At 45.3% G+C, this 22,087-nt stretch overlaps 1 long non-coding RNA gene across 1 annotated transcript in view; it reads left to right on the forward strand.

Annotated features, from left to right (window-relative positions):
• The window catches only part of LOC139059334 (uncharacterized), a 79,227-nt gene extending 62,457 nt beyond the window's left edge, over positions 1–16,770 (forward strand). The window contains exons 4-5 of the long non-coding RNA XR_011514098.1: positions 5,743–5,928; positions 16,627–16,770. This is a non-coding gene — a long non-coding RNA (uncharacterized lncRNA). The remainder of the gene's footprint in view (positions 1–5,742; positions 5,929–16,626) is intronic.
• The last annotated feature ends 5,317 nt before the right edge of the window (positions 16,771–22,087 follow it).

The raw sequence follows: 22,087 nt of genomic DNA on the forward strand, positions 1-22,087 counted from the left end.
CTGTTGCCCCGAAACTAACGTAATCTGGTTTCATGTATGTGCGACGCGGATGGGGTAGGACTTTCGGGAAGACACGCGGGCACCAGCGATTATTCTGGTACCTGCCATGGCTAATATATAAAAGCCGATGCACTTGACCGGCAGATCAGACTTTCGCCGACCACCGACTGTGTTCGCCGCTATCATTGTGCTCTGAGTGTATCTTGCTTTTGTGGGCATACGTTCATCCAATTAACAGTTAGTTTCGCCATTCACGGTATTATTGCTATATTATCCGCTGTTGCTGTTACGTGACAATATTCTAGCATTTTGTACAAATCACCTTAAACATCATCACTTTCCTTGAAGAGGCCGTGAAGCACTCTTTATCGGATAATTGCACATTAAAAAAAACGGCTTTTTCAGAAATAATATCGGGAAAAAACACTCCAAAGCATTCAGCAGAAGCTGAGTAATTGGAAATGAAAGATCGTCTATCATTCCCTACGCGGAACTGCCGCTCCTTCTTAAATGCCTTGCACTGCGAAGGCTGCGAAGAGGCCAGGCATGCCCAGAACATTCCACTTGCTCAATGTCACTTTGACGTGCAATTCAAATTGAATGATTTGATGAAATGAAATGATTTGAAATATTCAAGGAGAAGCCGCTCTTTCCAATTTTTGCACCTGCGAGGTGCCTAACTTGGAGGTTATCCCTCAACTTACGTTGAAGTTGACGGGGTCTGAAGGCTTTGTTGTGCTAAATTTTACTATATAGCTATCGGCGGCTTTCTCGCACACAGCAGCAAGTAGCACCTTTCTTTAGAGTTAAATGTACGGCAATGACACAATTTTAGATGATCTAACCAAACGTCGTGTATATATATAAATATATATTCGTTCCCAACGAGCTTCGACCATGATGACGAAACAGCTCAAAAGTTGCAAATCAGTTCTGCAAAATACCGCATGGTGGGGGAAGGTTCCTCAAACAAAATATTCCCGTCCATCTGCACGCGACACGAAGCTACAAAGGCAAACCACACATGTTTATCCGAAACACAGCTTCGTGGTCTTTATGGTCTGGCATCCCGAAAGAGGAGGAATTTTTCTTCAACGACGAAGCTTTAGTTGTTTCTGAGAAACCAGTTCTTACGTCGCAGCCCGGCAAAGGGCATTCGTTAGGCATTCCCGACAAGGAACCCAGCCATCGACGCAGCCCTCACGCTGACTGTTGGTGGGTCACGAACGAAGCTTCCCTCAGGGTGCAACCAACAGATTCTTCGGGCACAGTAACAACCATGGAAGGTCGCTGCGAGTGGTTCATTCCGGCGACCGCAATATTTGGTGAAAGGGGCCAGTGACGAGGACTACGATGACAACTTCGCCAACTATAATTTCCCAGGTTGCCACGTGGTTGCATCGTATGTGGGGATGATTATGTAACAATGGAAGCGGTGTCCGGCGGAACGATGCGACGTCAGGGGACGGATTTTGCGAGCGGTTATACGATTATGATTGGCCAAATTATAATCAGATTCTGCACTCTAGTCTCCTACAAAATACAACTGTTTTAAAGGTTGACTCCTTTGGTGCAGTGAAGGGTCGGAGGTGTCATGATGTTGGCTCAGACATTAAATTCAGACAGGGCGCGGGCTTCCATACCTAGAGCCAGTGTAACTAATCTAAAACAAACATTACATCTTTGCTCCTATCACCGGGCGCACTCAGCAACGTGCCTGGAGAATTCCTGGCCTAAACGCTACCCTGAGCCGCAACACAGTACATGTTTCCTTTGTAACTCGGAAACCAGCGACCTGTTCCAATCTGCTGCAGGCTCTCTCGCAACCTCGCGACGAAACTGTAACCACGTCGTTCAGAGTCAACTAAAGGGCCCCAGTCGTCCTCTGTGAGCCACAGTGAGCTCATCGAACCGGCTTGTCGCGGCACCCGATGGTATCCGCGGTATCTATGTTACGTAGCAAACACGGCTACATGCAACTGCTGTGCGTTTGCCCTGCGGACAACTTGGCTGCAGTGAGCGCACATGAATTGCAGTGTGGCTGTGCTACGTGGTGCGGAACGGCTTTCTCGTGCACCAGCTATACACACAATGCAGCCAGAACCAAACTGGCCATTTAGAAGTACTGTACATGGCTCAATACGAAGCAGTGGCCGTCAAGGTCCTTCTAGTAGCTGTCAGGATTGAGTTCGCATTGACAAGCGTGTGTTTGGTCTGAACTTAAGTTTCGACTGATTCGAGGCTATTTGAGTGTTTAAAACTGGTTGAAAGTAGTGAGACCCGACTGCTAAGACAATGATTACCAGTGCCGCCGCAGGTTACTTTCTACGCGTTGTTGCGTACTCCAGGGTATAGCGTACCATACTGCTGCCGAGAAGTAGCGGCGCCTGCCTATCCAAACTCGACCGACATTACTTATTGGGTAGCGTGGTGTTGTAGGTGGGCTGCAGGCATCCGGTAGACCATGGCGACAAATGTGGGCGGGATCTTGCTTCCGTCGATGTCACTTGACAAGCACAGAGAGAGGGCCCCTCCTCCTGCATTACCGAGCAAGGAAAGGAGAAGTCAACCCTCATTTCGACGAATCCTGGTAGAAGGCCCTTTGTGCGCAAGGTGCCGGACGTTAACCATCGCAGGAGAAGTCAACCCTCATTTTGACGAATCCTGGTAGAAGGTCGGGCGAAATTCCTGTCTCCACGTGGTGTCAGACGCCAACCCTAACAGCGTGTGGCCGCCACCGTGCGCGAGCAAACAGAATTAGGATTTTTCGGGAAGTACATAATTGTTGTCCAAATGTGAAGCGCATAATATTGCTTACTTCAAATTGTTTAGTGAGCGGCGTCAAGAAATGTACAGAGTAGCAACACGACGTTGCTAACTCATGCAAACACAATTGTTTATTGATGTTAGCTATTCGCCAGTGGCAGCACTGTGTGGCAATCCGCCCGCTGACTCAAGGGGAATACGCCGAACGTCCCGAAACGGATGAGCAGAATTGTTTGTTTTGAAGAATAGTTTGATAATACGCACTCAACATGTAAGAGGCCCGCGCTACACACCAGTGCATAATTTGGCTGAGATACTCAGAATAACATGCTATTTGCAGAATGTGTTTTTTACGAACTCCCAGTGTGGTTTAGAGCACTTTCAAAACTTTTGTTGTTATCTAGAACCAGTACCTATATAGGTTAAGGATCGCGTCCTATCAATCTCTTCTCTGTATTTTTGTTTCACTACTACTCAAATATTTCATGCTTTTTTGACTGCTGACCAATTGATGCTTCCGAAACCCTTCTGCCATGTGTACGCTACCTTGGAGATTAACTGAGGAATACATTTGCATTCCATTAGCATGTGTTGAGCGGTCTGCGTATTTTAGCTGGAGTGGTCACATGTCCAATCTTGTTCCGAATATTTGTTGTGGTATTTCTTTGTCCTTAGGCAACCAGCTCGAGGCACAAGTACGAAGCCACTGCCCTTTATATTATCGCACACATATTCTATTCTTTCTCGCCATTCTTCTCAATCTCTATGGTGTTTTTGTTTTAATTCTTTGCATCCAGTTAACTGTCTCTGTTTCACTCACTTTCTTCTTGATGACTCGTGGTTGTCTATTTACATATTTAATTGCGCTGTACTTAGTCACCAACATTGTTGACATCTTCCTCCATTCTGTGTCCCCGCATCTGAGGTGGAGATACTTCTGGTCTTTCATCGCACATTCAGTTTTATTCTTGTTCTACAGCCTCTTCAAAACTAATTTAGGTCTGGGCTTCCCCGACTTCGAAGAAGACCCAAAGCACACCCTGCACCACTTCATTTATGTTTTTACCATAGCTCTTAAAGTCGACCTTTAGGATGGTGCATAAGGCTTACTTTTGAATTCCTGATGGTCGTCATGTCACGAGCTGACAAAAAAAAAGAAAACTGAACAAAATTTCTATCGGCGGCGAGCGTTGCATTCTTACAAGTTTTAGGTAGCGCACGAAGAACATACGGGGAATCTGAAAACCCACAGTTCTTGATTTTCAGAGTCTAACCGCTCATACCAACAGACATTTTCTGCGGAGAAGTGCACTGTCTGCGCGAGACCTTGCTGCCTTTATCTCTACTTCACGGGAGATCAATCACCGTAAGCACGTAATAATGAAAAGCAATGTATTACGGCTACATCCAAGTACCAGCAGACTCGTGGAAAGCCCAGTGAAGAACGCTCGAGTGAAAAGCGAGGCTTGAATAAAGCTTGAAGGCAACACGCTACGCAAGAGGTGGCAACATTTTTATTAATTTTTAGTGACCGGGGCAATACAATAAAACGTGGAATATGTCGTACATTGGAAAGGCTACCCGCAAGCGAGAAAGGGCACGAGCAGGCATTACAGAGGATAATTTTAATCGGCACGCATGCTCATGTCTTCCTTCGGTTGAATGCCAAATGTGCCTATACATCCACCAAATTAAGTGCTCAGGAAACTTATTCTAATAAATATGTTTACCTTCTCTGACTTGGGTGCGCGTCAAGCCAAGAGCTGAGTAGCGTTATTCCGGCAGTCGAAGCCCCAGCTCTTCTCGGTCCTTTGAACATGATTTTTTTCATACTTCACTACATTTAAGGTGACGTTCGTATAATAAAAGCAGGTGACGGTAGCACATGCTGCCATGGTAGATATATCCAATGTAGCTGTAACTATTTTTCGCGCATTCGCGCGAAGGTATTATATGCCCCTCTCTGTTCGAAACGTTGTGGTGCATGCGTTGTGTTATAGTGTATTAAGGTACGGCATAACTGTTTATGGTCATTGTGCAATTCGTTGGCAAACTTGGGTCAACTCTATTCTCCGTTCTATACTAAAGAACATCAGCTATGATTTAAACCTTCATGAGAAAAGTGACGTTTTCAAAACCTTATTTATGCAAGACTTTAATCAACTACTGCTGGAAACTGTTGTGCTAAAACACTTCTGGGAAAGCAATATCACGGTGAAGTACGTTCCCTCACGTTGTTTGTGGCCTAAGAATCTTTATCTCGTACCCAGGCGTAGTACAAGATATGGCAGGAGAATACGAGACTACTATGTTCCTGTATATTTTAACAAATTGTCTCAAACCGCCTTGCGCGCTGGAACAAAATACAAGTTAAAAAAGGCACCCAGGCAAATTCACTAGCTGCCTCAGGGAATTATTAGTTTTCTTTTTCTTTTTTTTTCTTTTTTTCTCATATACTACTTTAAATGTGAAAAGTACATATCAATTGAATAATTGCTTGTTCCGCTGCCTGCCAGGCACTGCCGCTCAAGCCCTGTGTGGCTTTGGCAGGCCTGTTATGTACGCTGCTTTTTTGTGGCTTTGTGGAATAAAGTATTATTATTATTGTTATTATTATTATTATTATTATTATTATTATTATTATTATTATTATTATTATTATTATTATCTGCTGGAGGGTGCCGCTGAAAGGCTCCCATAAGATGCTATATGACAATATGCAGTACCATTAACCTACCTTGTAATAAAAAAAAAACTCCTAAAATATGCTAATTTCGTGGGGGCGCGACTGAATGGCCCACATAAGATCATATATAACAATATACAGAACCAATAGCATTTGTTGAAGTAAAACAAAATAGCATTTGACATGTGCGTATTTCGTGGTGTCTCAATATATTTGATATGCCTGAAATGACATAAATATTGTCAAAAAGATATTTATGTTCCCTCCCAACGTTTTTTCTTGAATTACAGTGATCGACTACATCGAGACGAAAAAACATGTAAGCTGCAACACTCCGTACCAGTCATCGGTGAATAATGGCAGCATCACGCGTTATCGCTACGACAGCTCCAGGAAGAAGTGCCAGAGAGTACTCGTTTCTAATGGCGATCAATACTTCCCCACGCGACGTCATTGTGTCTTCATGTGCAACGCAAGTGAGTCTCTCGTTAGATAGATTTCTTGTCTATAACAGAGCTTCTATGGATAATTAATCGGTAATGCCATTGCACGAAAGCTAACCGTCTGCTTGAAGCTTACAAACACTGTAAGACTGCTTCGAGTACAGTGTACTTACAGCAATGACATTTATTCGCACATAGTCGAATGCCTCACTTGAGGTGCACACGCACTATGGAAGCTTGTTTTTATCACACTATTTACACCAATATATCAAGAGAAACCGACAAACAAAGACACCATTGAAAACATAGGGGACATTGCTTCTACTTACTTATTGGATTATATAAGTGATAAATTATTGGCAATAAAAGTGGATGAAAAAACAACTTGCCGCAGGTGGAGAACGATCCCACGTCTTCACATTACGCGTGCGATCGCATGCATAATGCAGAGTTTTTTTGTGCTTTTATTTGCTGGCTTCTCATGATACAATTAATGAAAATCGGGCCCCTCGTTGAACCCAATTTATTCTCGCATTTACACCAGTAGTAACTATTTTTGGTATCACAAACAAGCCCGTACGCACGGAGAGAAAGAGAGAAAGAGAAGACATGGAGGTTAACATGATTATTATTTCCGGCCAACTCCTCTTTCTAACCATTTTAGCTGTCCCGGTTAAAGAGAGGGAAAAACGCTCATACCTAAAAAGAATGAACGTGGCACAGACGACGAAGCTGTTCGGGCATTAGTGCTGGCACTTTAATTGCTACCGCGCTAGCATTAAGCATAAAACATTTTTTTCTTACTTTTATGTGCCAGTAGCCCGCAAAACAATCTGTTGTTTAAAATGTGTAAGGTGTTATCAAGCCTCTCTGCAGCAAATCGCAATGTGTTTAGCCCGGATGTTTAGGCCCGGAACCTCGGATGTTTAGGCCACCTGGGGTTCTTTAACGTGACCTAAATCCAAGTACACGGGTACATTCGTCCCCACCTAAATGCAGCCGTTGTGGCCGGGATTCGATCGCATGGCCTGGTGCTCAGCAGCCCAGCACCATAACCACTGAACAACCTCGGCGGGTAGAAGCGCGACAGTGGAGTCCGATTCCCACATGCGCATTGCTCAGCGTTCGCGCGCGCCGGTGCAGCCAGCATATCGCAGGTCACACTCGGGCATCGCAGCCGTGCCCGCACATGGCACTGAGTGTACTGCGGAAGCGCGAAATAGAAGTTTCGCTGCAACGCGGGCATTGTGCATAACTCTTTTGGACGATGGCAGTGCGTTTTATCGGTGTAATAATTTAAATAGAAACGCTTTACTGTCGGTATTCATCGCAAGATGGACTATCCCAAATTTCTCAAAGCATACTTTCTTAGGCAACAGCACAAGAAGTATGCACTCAGTCTTCGTCGTTCTCACAAATTATTAGTGCAATGAGCATTCTTAAGTTATTTCACGATATTTCCGGGCGCTGGCTGGCTTGCTTACTAAACTTACCTACCTACCTACACCTACCGACCAACCAATCGACCGACCTACATACTTACCTAAGTACCTTTCTACATACCTAACCGCCTACATACATACCTATACCTATCTACATAACTATCTGCTAATTACCTTTCTACATACCTATCTGCCTACCTACGTGCCTATCCACCCACCCACCCTACCTGCATATGTGCCTGTTACTGTGAATAATACATTACCAATTTGCTTGATATAATAAAGACTGCACTTCCTTACAGTGCCTTACCATCTTTCCTAATGGCAGTTTACACTCTATAAAATCGAAAAACGGAAATCAAATATCCAAATTTTAAAATAACCCTTGAACCAACCACCACATAGACACAATATGAAAGCATGTTTAAAAGATTCTGCGCGCAATGCACCAGAAGGGAATAGCACTCATATGCTTGCGCTCAACCCCCGTTCACAAAGTTGAACGTCACTGCAACTGTTTTTTTTTTCATGCTCCCCAAACCCATCTAACTGGTGACTGTGAATTGTGCTCTGGAACCTCCAGGCGATTCTTCACTCGCCACTCCCTCACTAGATCCCCCTACCCGCACCGCTCGCCCAGCCAACAACACGGCAATCACTCTTGTTGGTGCCATGAGCCTTTTGGTGCTGCCGCAGAACGCTGCCCTCGCCTGTGTGCCTGGTTGGAAAATGGTGTCAGGGACCAGAAATGTCGACGAGTGATTCTTCTTTCACCTAAGCCATCTCTTTTACATCACGGACACTACCAGCCCAGTGAAGCTTTCTGTAGATGAAGGCGTCTATGTCCGTGAATTGCCCGCACAGGTGATCTACCGCATTGTTTCCTCCATCTGTCACATTTGTACGGTTATTGCTACGAGCCTTGCTGTTTACCGATGCAAATTTCTGCTTTTATGTCTTGGTCAGCGCGGATTAATCCATATCAATTTTTGCATCGCCGCTGTCAGCCACGCTAGACTCGGAGTAGATTTCCTTTCCCACTTCTCCCTTCTGGCTGACCTGACATGACCTATATGAAAATCCACGAATCTGGCACAAGCCTGAAAGGCACGGGTAGTTGTCCTCACCTCTAACCATTCGTTCGCGCTCTCCGTATGCCAGTTCCAATACCGCACGAGGGTTTTTGCCGAGAGTTTTCCTCTGTCGCCGCTGCACCATATCGCAGCAAGCCTGTGAAGCATGACGTCGGCAATGGTTAAAAAAAAGTGGGGACTGGCGGCCCTGTCTTGATTACTGCGCCTTAAATATGGCAACTGTTCCAAACCTTTACCCCCCTACCCAATATCGAAGACTACGAAGCACTTACGTGGATGCACGATGTTCTTTAACCTCGGCCTCGAGATAGCATACTACCAAATTCTTGTTGCTGCGGTCAACGTTCCTAAGACCACCACTGTCACCCTATTGTGGCTATTGAAATTCACCTGCAAGCCCTCCGGCCTTAGAAAAATCACGCAACAATTTTAACGTTTCCTTGTTGTCTTCCGCAGAGGCTGGCCGTTCGTGTTTGTGCGGACAATATCTTGGTCGCCGGTGCCTCGCTTTTCAAACACTTTCGACATCACCACCTCCTCATCGCGCGTTTCAACAAGCATGGCCTGATCAGCAATGTCACCGAATACGTACAGGGCGTTTCATTATTGGTGTTTTGCGTCACTGTGTTGACCCAAAGAAGCAGTATTTACTGAATTAGCATGCCCATAACCGCCATGCCAACTACGCCTCTTTTTGGTTCTCGTGAATCACTACAGACGTTTCATACCTCAATGTGCGCCATCGCCCAACCTCTCGAGATGCTACTTCAGAAAATCAAGCCAACTTCCGCTTCGCTTGCTTGGTTCGCCGCCACCAATAATGCCTTGATTGTTATCAAGGAGGCCATCTCGTCAGCGCCTGTAGTTGTGCACCCGGAGCATGACGCCTCCTCCCTCAAGCGTCACGGTAGATATCTCGGCACGCACCATCGGGGATGTTTTACAGCCGTCCCTCAGTGGGCAGTGGTGACCACTTGGTTTTTTATACAGAAACTAAGCTCTACGGAAGAACGCCACAGTGCATCGCGACATGAGCTCGTGAACTACTTGCCGCTTACCCTAAAGTGAAGCACGTTCTGTATTTCTTCAATGGCCGACCCTCCGTTATTTTCACTGATCTCAAGCCCGTACCTATAACCTTCGCGTCCACCCGCACAACCTAAAGCCCACATGAAGTTCATCAGCTCGTATTTTTGTCGGAGTTCACAGCCAACATTTATCAAATTAAAGCCGAAAACACTCCTGCTTCACCCTTAAGCTGCATATGCAAGCTCAGCAACGCTAACTTCCAACCCCAGCAGCTTGCAGGTTCACAAGAGCGAGAAGACATACGCCGTTTGACGAGAACAGCTTCAAAATAAACACCCAAAGAAGTACCTGCGTACTCTTCTCAAAGAAAAGAGAGGTAGCCCCACTGCCTCGTATTAGGTACAAGGGAGACCAACTTTTTATGAGCAGACAACATCAATTCCTGTGAATCACCTTTATACTATATGCTCAAGCTTAATTCTCATATTCAAAATCTCAAAATAAAATATCTGAAAATAATGAACCATCTAAAGATTCTGTCATGCACTACAGGGGGTACTGATGAAAAGTGCCTCCTGAACTTATAAACAGTCTTGTCCACTCCAACCGTGATTCAGCATCATCGTCGTCGTCATCACCATCATCATCAACCTGGTTACGCCCACTGCAGAGCAAAGGCCTCTTCCATACTTCCCCAACTACCCGGTCATGTGCTAATTGTGGCCATGTTGTCCCTGCAAATTTAATAATCTCATCCGCCCACCTAACTTTCTGCCGCCTCCTGCCACGCATACCCTTCCCTTGGAATCCAGTCCGTAACCCTTAATGACGAACGGTTATCTTCCCTCCTCATTACATGTCCTGCCCATGCCCATATTTTTCTTTATTTCAATTGAAATGTCATTAACACGCATTACTTCCCTCCCCCAATCTGCTATTTTCTTATCCCTTAACGTTACACCCATCATTCTTCTTTGTATCCTTATTAATCAGGAATCCGACTCCTAGTTACCGTCTCTGCGCTAAGCCTCGGTAGCACAGGAGGCGCCCGCTTTTTAGCACTGTATGTGGTTCATTTGTCATCCTCACCTCACTGAATCCTATTGCATCCCATTTATTGCCGCCGTGATTACGGAGCTATAAGTTATAATTCTGCGCCACCAAGTGTATTCAAAATCCTAGCCCCTCCGCCATCTGCGTGTACATGTCGCAACCTGTGCTTTCAGGACAACTCCAATGCAGAGTGTAGAATCAAATAATTGGCCATTTCATTTGCAGCGGTGAGACAGCAGTTTCACATATTTTATGGGAGAACAAGTGAACATTCAACATCCGATTTATTCAACCATAAACGATATCGCCACTGCTACGCTTTTCCATAACCGACCTGCAGTGAGTAAGCAGTTCGGTTTGCATGTGGGGAACCTCATGGAGGAAATGGGTGTTCCTGTTCTTGAGCATTGTCCCATGATTCAAGCCAAACTGTTCCCGCCTGGCACTTGCAGACCATATACTGTGAAACATCGTTTGTACAGGCCACTACACATGTACAACAGGTACATATTAAAATCCATTTCCATAACTCCAGTATAAGTGCTCTTGCACTAAGTTTTACACAGACGCTTCCAAGTCACATGCAGGGCTGTCTTACGCAGCCATAGAGCCATCTTTCTTGGAATCCGGTGCACTGCACACGGAAACTAGTGTCATCATCATCATCATCAACCTAGTTACGCCCACTGCAGGGCAAAGGCCTCTCCCATACTTCTCCAACTACCCCGGTCATGTCCTAATTGTGGCCATGTTGTCCCTACAAACGTCTTAATGTCATCCGCCCACCTAACTTTCTGCCGCCCCCTGCTACGCTTCCCTTCCCTTGGAATCCACTCCGTAACCCTTAGTGACCATCGGTTATCGTCCCTCCTCATTACATGTCCGGCCCATGCTCATTTCTTTTTCTTGATTTCAACTAAGATGTCGTTTACCCGCGTTTGTTACCTCACCCAATCTGCTCTTTTCTTATCCTTTAACGTTACACCCACCATTCTTCTTTCCATAGCTCGTTGCGTCATCCTCAATTTCAGCAGAACCCTTTTCGTAAGCCTCCAGGTTTCTGCCCCATATGTGAGTACTGGTAACACACAGATGTTATACACTTTCCTTTTGAGGGATAGTGGCAACCTGATGTTCATGATTTGAGAATGCCTGCCAAACGCACCCGAGCCCATTCTTATTCTTCTGGTTATTTCGGTCTCATGATCCGGATCCGTGGTCACTACCTGCCCTAAGTAGATGTATTCCCTTACCACTTCCAGTGCTTCGCTACCTATCGTAAACTGCTGTTCTCTTCCGAGACTGTTAAACAATACTTTAGTTTTCTGCAGAATAATTTTCATACCCACCCTCCTGCTTTGCCTCTCCAGGTCAGTGAGCATGCATTGCAATTGGTCTCCTGAGTTACTAAGCAAAGCAATATCATCAGCGAATCGCAAGTTGCTAAGGTATTCTCCATCAACTTTTATCCCCAATTCTTCCCACTCCAGGCCTCTGAATACCTGCTGTAACCATGCTGTGCATAGCATTGGAGATATCGTATCTCCCTGTCTGACGCCTTTCTTTATAGGGCTTTTGTTGCTTTCTTTGTGGAGGACTACGGTGGCTGTGGAGCCGCTATAGATACCTTCCAGTATTTTTACATATGGCTCATCTACACCGTGATTCCGCAATGCCTCCATGACTGCTGAGGTTTCGACTGAATCAAACGCTTTCTCGTTAAAAATGAAAGCTATATATAAGGGTTGGTTATATTCTGCACATTTCTCTATCACTTGATTGATAGTGTGAATATGGTCTATTGTTGAGTAGCGTTTACGGAATCCTGCCTGGTCCTTTGGTTGACAGAAGCCTAAGGTGTTCCTGATTCTGTTTGCGATTACCTTAGTAAATACTTTGTAGGCAACGGACAGTAAGCTGATCGGTCTATAATTTTTCAAGTCTTTGGCGTCCCCTTTCTTATGGATTAGGATTATGTTAGCGTTCTTCCAAGCTTCCGGTACGCTCCAGGTTGAGGCATTGGGTATACAGGGTGGCCAGTTTCTCTAGAACAATCTGACCACCATCTTTCAACAAATCTGCTGTTGCCTGATCTTCCCCAGCTGCCTTCCCCCTTTGCATAGCTCCTAAGGCTTTCTTTACTTCTTCTGGCGTTACCTGTGGGATTTCGAATTCCTCTAGGCTATTCTATCTTCCGCTATCGTCGTGGGTGCCACTGGTGCTGTATAAATCTCTATAGAACTCCTCAGCCACTTGAACTATCTCATCCATATTAGTAACGATATTGCCGGCTTTATCTCTTAACGCACACATCTGATTCTTGCCTATTCCTAGTTTCTTCTTCACTGTTTTTAGGCTTCCTCCGTTCCTGAGAGCCTGTTCAATCCTATCCATATGATAGTTCCTGATGTCCGCTGTCTTACGCTTGTTGATTAACTTAGAAAGTTCTGGCAGTTCTATTCTTGCTGTAGGGTTAGATGCTTTCATACATTGGCGTTTCGTGATCAGATCTTTCGTCTCCTGCGATAGCTTACTGGTTTCCCGTCTAACGGCGTTACCACCGACTTCTATTGCGCACTCCTTAATGATGCCCATGAGATTGTCGTTCATTGCTTCAACACTAATGTCCTTTTCCTGAGTTAAACCCGAATACCTGTTCTCTAGCTTCATCCGCAATTCCTCTAGTTTCACTCTTACCGCTAACTCATTGATTGGCTTCTTGCGTACCAGTTTCTTCCGTTCCTTCCTCAAGTCTAGGCTAATTCGAGTTCTTACCATCCTATGGTCACTGCAGCGTACCTTGCCGAGCACGTCCACATATTGTATGATGCCAGGGTTCGCGCAGAGTATGAAGTCGATTTCATTTCTAGTCTCACCATTTGGGCTCCTCCACGTCCACTTTCGACTAACCCGCTTGCGGAAAAAGGTATTCATTATCCGCATATTATTCTGTTCTGCAAACTCTACTAATAATTCTCCTCTGCTATTCCTAGAGCCTATGCCATATTCCCCCACTGACTTGTCTCCAGCCTGCTTCTTGCCTACACTGGCATTGAAGTCACCCATCAGTATACTGTATTTTCTATTGACTTTACCCATCGCCGATTCCACGTCTTCATAAAAGCTTTTGACTTCCTGGTCATCATGACTGCATGTAGGGGCATAGACTTGTACCATCTTCAATTAGTACCTCTTATTAAGTTTCACAAGACCTGCCGCTCTCTCGTTAATGCTATAGAATTCCTGTATGTTACCAGCTATTTTCTTATTAATCAGGAATCCGACTCATAGTTCTCGTCTCTCCGCTAAGCCACGGTAATACAGTACATGCCCGCTTTTTAGCACTGTATATGCTTCTTTTGTCCTCCTAACCTCACTGAGCCCTATTATATCCCATTTACTACCCTCTAATTCCTCCAATAACACTGCTAGACTCGCCTCACTAGATAGCGATCTAACGTTAAACGTTTCCATGTTCAGATTCCAATGGCGGCCTGTCCGGAGCCAGGTATTCTTAACACCCTTTGCAGCGTCACAGATCTGACCGCCGCCGTGGTCAGTTGCTTCGCGGCTGCTGGTGACTGAGGGCCGGGGTTCGATTGTTGTATTCATATAGGAGGTTGTGGCCAGGTACTGCACCAGGGTGGCCAATACTGCTCTGGTGAGAGAGTGCGTTACCGGTTCTGGTCACCGGGATCAGGCCGCACTCGAGGCCTGTTTGTGCAATTTTGTCAACACACGGTTTTTTTTGTATTTCCGGTAGAGAATTGCGCGGCACCGGGATTTGAATCACGGTCCTCTTGCACTGGAGACGGATACTCTACCGTCCCAGCAGGAGTTAAATTAAAAATTAAATTATGGGGTTTTACGTGGCAAAACCACTTTCTGATTGTGCACGCCGTAGTGGAGGACTCCGAAAATTTCGACCACTTGGGGTTCTTTAACGTGCACCTAATTCTAAGTACACGGCTGTTTTCGCATTTCGCCCCCATCGAAATGCGGCCGCCGTGGCCGGGGTCCAATGGCGCGACCTCGTGCTCAGCAGTCTAACACCATAACCACTGAGCAACCAGGGCGGGTCCCGCAGGAGTTGTACGCCTCATTTAACCTACAGTGGTGCCCTATTTGATCAGTCAAGGTGGACCAATCTGAGCACAGCTATACCGTAGGGATGGCACTCGGCTAGAGAACCTGGTATTTATGACCTGCACATGTGTGGCCATACATAATTGAGGATATACATATATTTTTTAGGAGGGTTTCCGTACAGTGATAAAATGAAGGAAAAGACATTAAAAAGAAAGAAAACAAAGAAAACAAAGGGGAAAGAAAAGGAACATAACATGTGATTTGAACTCGTGACCCTCCAATGTTGCCCGGAAAGGTAGCTCAGTCGGTTGGTTCGTCAAGCCACAGGTTACTTTCAAGCGCCATAGCTCCTGCTCCGAGCCTCATACTTATGTGGAAAGGGACTGATGACGTCCGCGACAGTCGTGTGCGTATCATGGCCACGCACGCTTATATCGCCTTCCGTCTCTCTACCACGGTTGTGCTTTAAAACCACGGCGCTGCAAGTTTGCTTCAGAGACTTTCCTTTCCTTCCCTTTTCTCCGCCCTTAAACTGGCTCTCTTAACTACTACACGCAGAGAGAAAGCAACAGCGCGCGCTTTAGATCCTATAGATGAGATGAATATTTACAGTTATTATTAGGGTTATAATTATATTCGAGTGGTGATTGCCGTGTTATAGTTTGTTAACGAAGCTTCCCCTCAAGTCTAAATATTGTAAGGCAGTTTGTCGTGTGCGTTTCATGGCCACGCATGCTTATATCGCCTTCCGTTTCCCTACCACGGTTGCGCTTTAAAACCACGAAGCTAGTATATTTACGGCAAAATCCCATGTACTATTGCTGAGAGAAAGAAATATTTTCCTCTGGCATACAACTGCTGTGTCCCTTTTCGCCCGGCTATGTTCCTTGCTAAAGAACCGCTTTTTAGCAGCAAAGCATTCGTCGGTTTCTCGAATGATGTTACCCTACATCTTATTAGTCCTACAGATTCGTAGCGCTTCCCCTCTTCAGAGGATGCCGCTGCGATAGCAGTATTGTGCAGCACGTGCCTCCAGGCCCTTGTGTTTCGAGCGCTATGGTGAGGCACTAGTTCTGTGGCCAATCTTTGCATCTGTCATGTCGTATCACTTTTCGCAATGAACTTGAAGGCTCATAGTACCCGTCATAACTTATCGCCATAATCTTATTACACGTGGATTTTATGCACTTTACAGCGACTAGTTTTAGGCCCATTTACAACCACGTGGCATCAACTTCATAGAACCGATCACTCCACCGGTAAGCCACTAACTCTGGCATGACGCGCTTTGGCCATATGTGACCATTCCGCTGCTAAAAACCACACATTCATACATTCAATATATCATAAAGCTAGTTACGTCGACATTCTAAACGCTCTACTGTGAACGGGCCGTTGTTCCCATGCGCCGCTTGGTGTACTATTATATGTGCTCGTCTGCATATCGTAAATTGTCAGGCTGGGTCCGCGTTTGCCCCGGGGCTGATAGCTATGAAGAGGATTGCCAAGAAATCCATTAAATCAGCCTTGCGCTCAATGGAACAGCTTAACCAGCTGGACCGGCACGAGTGGAAGCCGCTTTGTGCTACAGCTGTATCACTATGCGTTAACTATAGCTGTATCACTTCTGGTTAACGCTCTCTCCATAATAAACGCCTCGACAAAAGAAGGAAAAGGAATACCAAATTAGGCAGGACAGGGATTTGGAGTCGAAGAGAAATCATGAAGGGGAAGGAAAACAGCTGTCGCTAAATATCGTAAAATTAGGAGCAGTTTAACGGCAGAGGTGAAGAAAGACGTTTCGTTCTGCACCTGTACCGTTAAAGCCCTGACATTTATGAAATGTTGCACCGCCTGGGCCAGCATACTACTATGAATTGCCTCGAATATTTCCCGCACTATTTTTTTTCTTTTGATATGGAAAATTTCACGATTTTTATGTGGTTCATCACGCAGTGAAATGTTTATCAGATAGGCTCTTACTCATGTGCTTTGTACCACTTATTCTTTCTCATTTTTTGCAGCCAATGACCTTCCACAGAGATGTATAAGGCCAACAGCTCTTGGTACTAAGCCGGCAACTGAGTGGAATTGCCATGACGACTTACAATACCAAACACTTGTCTGCCAAAAACGGAAAGCCTTATGATGAATAAACATTGTACTTGTTAGAGGATACAACTATATAAAATCTTTCTGAGAAGAAAATTTTCCGTTAAAGGGCACAAGAAGAGCCACAGATACAGGACAGCATCTTCATTATTTCATGCCTTTGACACCTGTGGAAGCGCTTATATTGTCATTCGCAAAAAAAGGTTTTTTCAGCCAAATAGCGCTACTAGTTTTGTAACGCGTGAGCGGAAAAAAAGTTCATGGAAATTAGCATATGACCTTCATATCCATTTCATAAATTTTTTACAGAAATGCTGCAGGCCGCATTGCCCAAGTAAGAAGCGCGATAATTAAAGCTCATAAACAACAATATAAATATTAGGAGCTAAAAAAAATAAAAGAACAATACAACATTAAAAATAAATTGTCAAGAACGCTAACAAATAGACAAGCACAGCAAATAAATAGAATAAGAAATTTCGGATGCTCAACCAATTACATTAGGTGGATTGCGAAGAGAAAGAATAGCTATTATAGAAATTACGCAAATTACACAAATTGTACAAGATATACAAACTTCCCTGGAAACGTTTAACACCTCAACACTTTCGAGTGAAGGTAGCTAAGAATAAAGCCCCTCCATCCGCGCGCCACCGCCGCTCTCTTAAGTACCGCCAACCGCCTTTTCCCCTCACACCAAATCCGGTTCCGGCATTTCCGCTTCCGGCGTTTCCGGTTCCGGCGTTTACGCTTCCTGGAGTTGCGCCGCGAGAATTTCCACTGTGATTGCAGACGATGGTGAGACGCCCGTATTTAGCAACCGGTGCTAATTTGAGTAGCTCGCTCTAGCCATTCCACCAAGCGTCATTCGTGTGCATCTACGTGCTTATTTGCGTACGCTGCGCCCGCACGCTTTGCCTGTCGTCCCCTTTCTCTGACAAAGTGCGGAAAGCCATGAGCTGGGGCACAACACATGAACATAATTCGCCGTACACATCTGCTCGCGTCACAACACTAACACAATTCGCCGTACACCTTTGCACGCGTTACAACACGCGCGCACGCACCAATTCACTGCACACCTCCGCGCATATCGCACAAGAAAAGCACACTTGCTTTCACCATGTCACTGAATGCCTTCCACGCAAATTTGAACTTGTTATATTTCATAGCTTCACGTCATTGCAGTTCTTCACGCAGTGCACCCACTTGGGACGTTCGTTACCTTCGATCTGCCGTACGAGACAAGATCAACCTCAGAATCAACAGCATAAACTCTATGCGTCTGCCGTACAAATTGGCGTCGCGAACTCCTTCACTAAAGTCCCTCCATACGTGCTGGCTGAAGGGGATGTATGCTTCAAAACAAGAATTCAAAGGGGACAAGCTGTTGTATTCCGCTGAAGTAGTAGTTTGCGGTCGCTGTTTTCCAAATGCACGAAAAACGGGAGCGGTCTCCAAGCACCCAGGCACTGCATTCCACTGTACGTTGTCTCTCGAGGCACAACCCGTCGCAGGTTGACGCGAAGCAGCGAACACGACCAGATCGCCGATTACAATAGGCGGCGGTTCTTGGATGGAATCGCATTAACAGTTTCAACCGCAGCTGGTGCAATTAAAGCCTCTCCGTAGACGCGAAAGTAAACAACGCTAAAAACATAGCGTCACTTGCACTCGGAACAGGAAGCTGAAGCTACGCAAGTTCCGCTTGACGCCGGAAGCTGAGGGGGTGAGTGGGAGAGGAGCGTGAAGGAGGAGGGTAGGTTGGCGGTACTTAGCTTGGTCGGCGGTGGCGCGTGGATGTAGGGGCTTTAGCTTAGAAGTGCTCCTTGAGGGACTATAAGGCATTGTTTGGGATATAATTGGCCTTAATGATTTTAGAAGAACTCGTGAGGCTCATGCAGTGCTAATTACCACGTCCTCTGCTGTAGAGGACTTCCAAATAACAAGCAATACAAAGTGGGATTCCTAATCCATAACGACATAGCGGGCAACAGTGAAGAATTCTACAGCATTAATGAGAGGGCAGCCGTTGTCGTAATAAAGCTTCATGAGAGGTATAGATTAAAGTTAGTACAAGCCTACGCCCCAAACTCCAGTCATGATAATGAAGTAGATTAGGTTTATAAGGATGTGGAATTAGTAATGAGAAAAGTGCGAACTCCGTATACTGTAGTATTGGACGACTTCAATTCAAAGGTGGAGGAAAGCAGGGTGGTGAACAAGCAATTGGCAACTATGCCATCCATTCATGAAATACCAGTGGACAGATAGTCGAATTCTCAGAAAAGCATAGGCTGCGAATAATAAACACCTTTTTCTGAAAGCGCACAACAAAAAGTGGTGATGAAACAAGAAATGAAATTGATTTCATACTGCCTGCCGATTCCAGCAGACTGCAGGATGGGGAAATGTTAGGTAGTGTTATGTGCAGTGATAAAAAATTATGGGATTTTACGTGCCAAAACCACTTTCTGATTATGAGGCACGCCGTAGTGGAGGATTCCGGAAATTTCGACCACCTGGGGTTCTTTAACGTGCACCTAAATCTAAGCACACGGATGCTTTCGCATTCCACCCCCACCGAAATGCGGCCGCCCTGGCCGGCATTCGATCCCGCGACCTCGTGCTCAGCAGCCCAACACCATAGCTACTGAGCAACCACGGCAGGTTGTGCGCAGTGATCCTAGGATATTGAGGTTTGGGATTGACTTAAACTTGAAGGGAGAATGAGTAAAAGTAGTCAAAAAGAAACAGGAAAACCTAGATGGAGTAAGGGTAAAAGTAGACCAATTCAGGGTTGTACTTGCAATCAAATATGTAGCCTTACAACAGCTACATCACGTGACATAGAGGTAATGAATGAAACCCTAACTACGCTGGCTTCAGGAGCAGCAATAAAAGTACAAGGGAAGGCAACCAAGGCAACCATTTGGTAAGCTCACCGAAGCAACTAAGGGCCTAATAGAGAAACGAAAAAGAATAAAAGTGGGCAACTCGAGAGATCAGATAAATTTCGTGTAATTGTAAAAAACTGAAGAACATGGGGAACATAGGGATATCTAAAATTATAACGTAAGACTGAGGAGATAGTAAAAACTGGAAGCAGCATGAAATAAGTTAGAAGAAAACTTTGCATAGGAGAAAGAAAGATGTGTGCACTAAAAGATAAGCAGGGTAATATTATCAGCAATCTCGAAGCTTTAGTAAAAACAGCGGAAGAATTCTATACTGAACTGTAGAATACCCAGAGCAGCCACGATACCACCATTCGAAGTAGTAATTAACAGGTTACAGAGGCTCCTTCGACAACTATGGATGAAATTAGAAGGGCCTTACAAGGACAGCAAACGGGAAAAAGCGGCAGAAGATTGAATAACAATCGATTTATTCAAAGATGAAGGAGACACCATGCTTTAAAAGCTTGCGGCCCCCTGTACAACATATCTCAAGGCTTCGAGGTTTCCAGAGAACTGGAAGAATGCCAACATTATACAAATCCACAAAAATGGGAAACTAAGTCATTGAAAAATAAATGGCCCATTTGCTTACTTCCAGTCTTGTATAAAATATTCATCAAGATAATTTCCAATAGAATAAGGTCAATACTTGACTTCAATCAACTAAGAGAACGTGCTGGCTTCAGGAAGACATACTGCAAGATGTATCACATCCATGTCATTAATCAGGTAATCATGAAATCTACAGAGTACAATCAGCCTCTCTATTTGGCTTTCATAAATTACGAAAAAGCATTTGTTTCATTAGAGGCACCAGTAGCCACAGAGGCATTGTGTAGTCAAGGAGTACAGCAGGTTTATGTAAATACCTCGGAAAAATCTATAGACATTCCTCAGCTACTTCAATGCTCCACAAGTGGAAAGGTATATATAAATAAGGGGTCAGGGCCGGATACACAATCTCTCCAATGCAATTCGCTGCATGCATAGAAGTATTCGAGCTGTCAAACCGGGAAGGCTTAGGAGTAAGAATCAACGGCGAATATCTGAGCAGCCTTCGGTTTTCAGATGGCATTGTCCTGTTCAGCATCGCTGGGACGAGTTACAACAAGTAACTGAGGACCTTAACAGCGAGAGTGTAAGAGGGTGGTTGAAGATTAATATGCAAAAACAAAGATAATGGTCAATAGCCTGGCGAGGAAATAAGAGTTCAGTCATTCAGTGCATTATACCGGTGCTAACACACGGCGCAGAAACCTTAATACTGACAAAGAAGCTCGAGAAGATGTTAAAGACCGCGCAGAGAGCGATGGAACGAAGAATATTATGTGTAACGTTAAGAGATAGGAAAATAGCTTTGTGGATCAGAGAGCAAACAGGGATAGCCGATATTCTAATCGACATTAAGAGAAACAAATGGAGCGGGGCTGGACATGTAATGCTTAGGTAACATAACAGGTGGACAGTTAGGGTGACAGGATGGGTGCCAAGAGAAGGGAAGTGAAGTAGAGGGCGGCAGAACAATAGGTGTGGTGATGAAATTCTGCAATTCGCAGGAATTGATTGGCACGGGACCGTGGTAATTGGAGATCACAGGGACTGGCATTCGTCCTGCAGTGCAGATAAGATAGGCTGATGATGATGATGATGAATAGCAAGTCAGGTGGGTGATAATTCCCCTTGTGAGGAGGTTTATTGGACGAGTGCAACAAACAGGAGGTAGCTCGTAACAATACGTGGGGAGCACAAGATGGGGGTGTTCGAGCGCCGATCCCGTGCCCTCCGCTCTTGATGATAATGGGGATGGCATTGTCTTCCTTCCTTGATTACAATTGTCCCTGTCAAGAAAGGTGGAGCCATCCTGGCTATCTAACAGAAGGGGACGAGAGGGTCGAAGTATAGTTTGAGGCGGCCTACGCGAACGACATCACGTCCACGTCGACGACAGTGGCCGTGCAGCGTAAGAGGTTCATTGATGTAGTTTACGGGGGAAGTGCGCTCGACGATACCGTAGGGACAATGATAATTTGGGAGTAGTTTGGATGACAAGCCAGGGGCACAAGGTGGTACAAGCAGCCACACAAGTGCTCCAGGAGCGAATGTTGCGGCAGGAGAGTGGTCATCATCGCGGGCTTTCATCTGGCGTTGTTGGTCGGCTGTAGTAAAGCGCTTGGCTAGTTGTCGGCAATGTTCAGCGTAACGGGCGCCTTCCGACACGGGCGTGCACTTTGAGGCATCTAGTGCGTATAGCAGCAACGTGTCGATAGTGTGTGTCGGCTGGCGACCGTACAGAAGGAACAAGGGGGGGAAAACCCGTTTGTGACTTGCGTAGCGGTGTTAGACGCGTATGACGCAAATGGAAGAACCAGGTCCCAGTTTGACTGATCAGATGCAACATGTGTCGCAAGCATGG

This window comes from Dermacentor albipictus, chromosome 1 (genome assembly GCF_038994185.2).
Source record: "Dermacentor albipictus isolate Rhodes 1998 colony chromosome 1, USDA_Dalb.pri_finalv2, whole genome shotgun sequence".
NCBI classification, from domain to species: Eukaryota; Metazoa; Arthropoda; class Arachnida; order Ixodida; family Ixodidae; genus Dermacentor; species Dermacentor albipictus.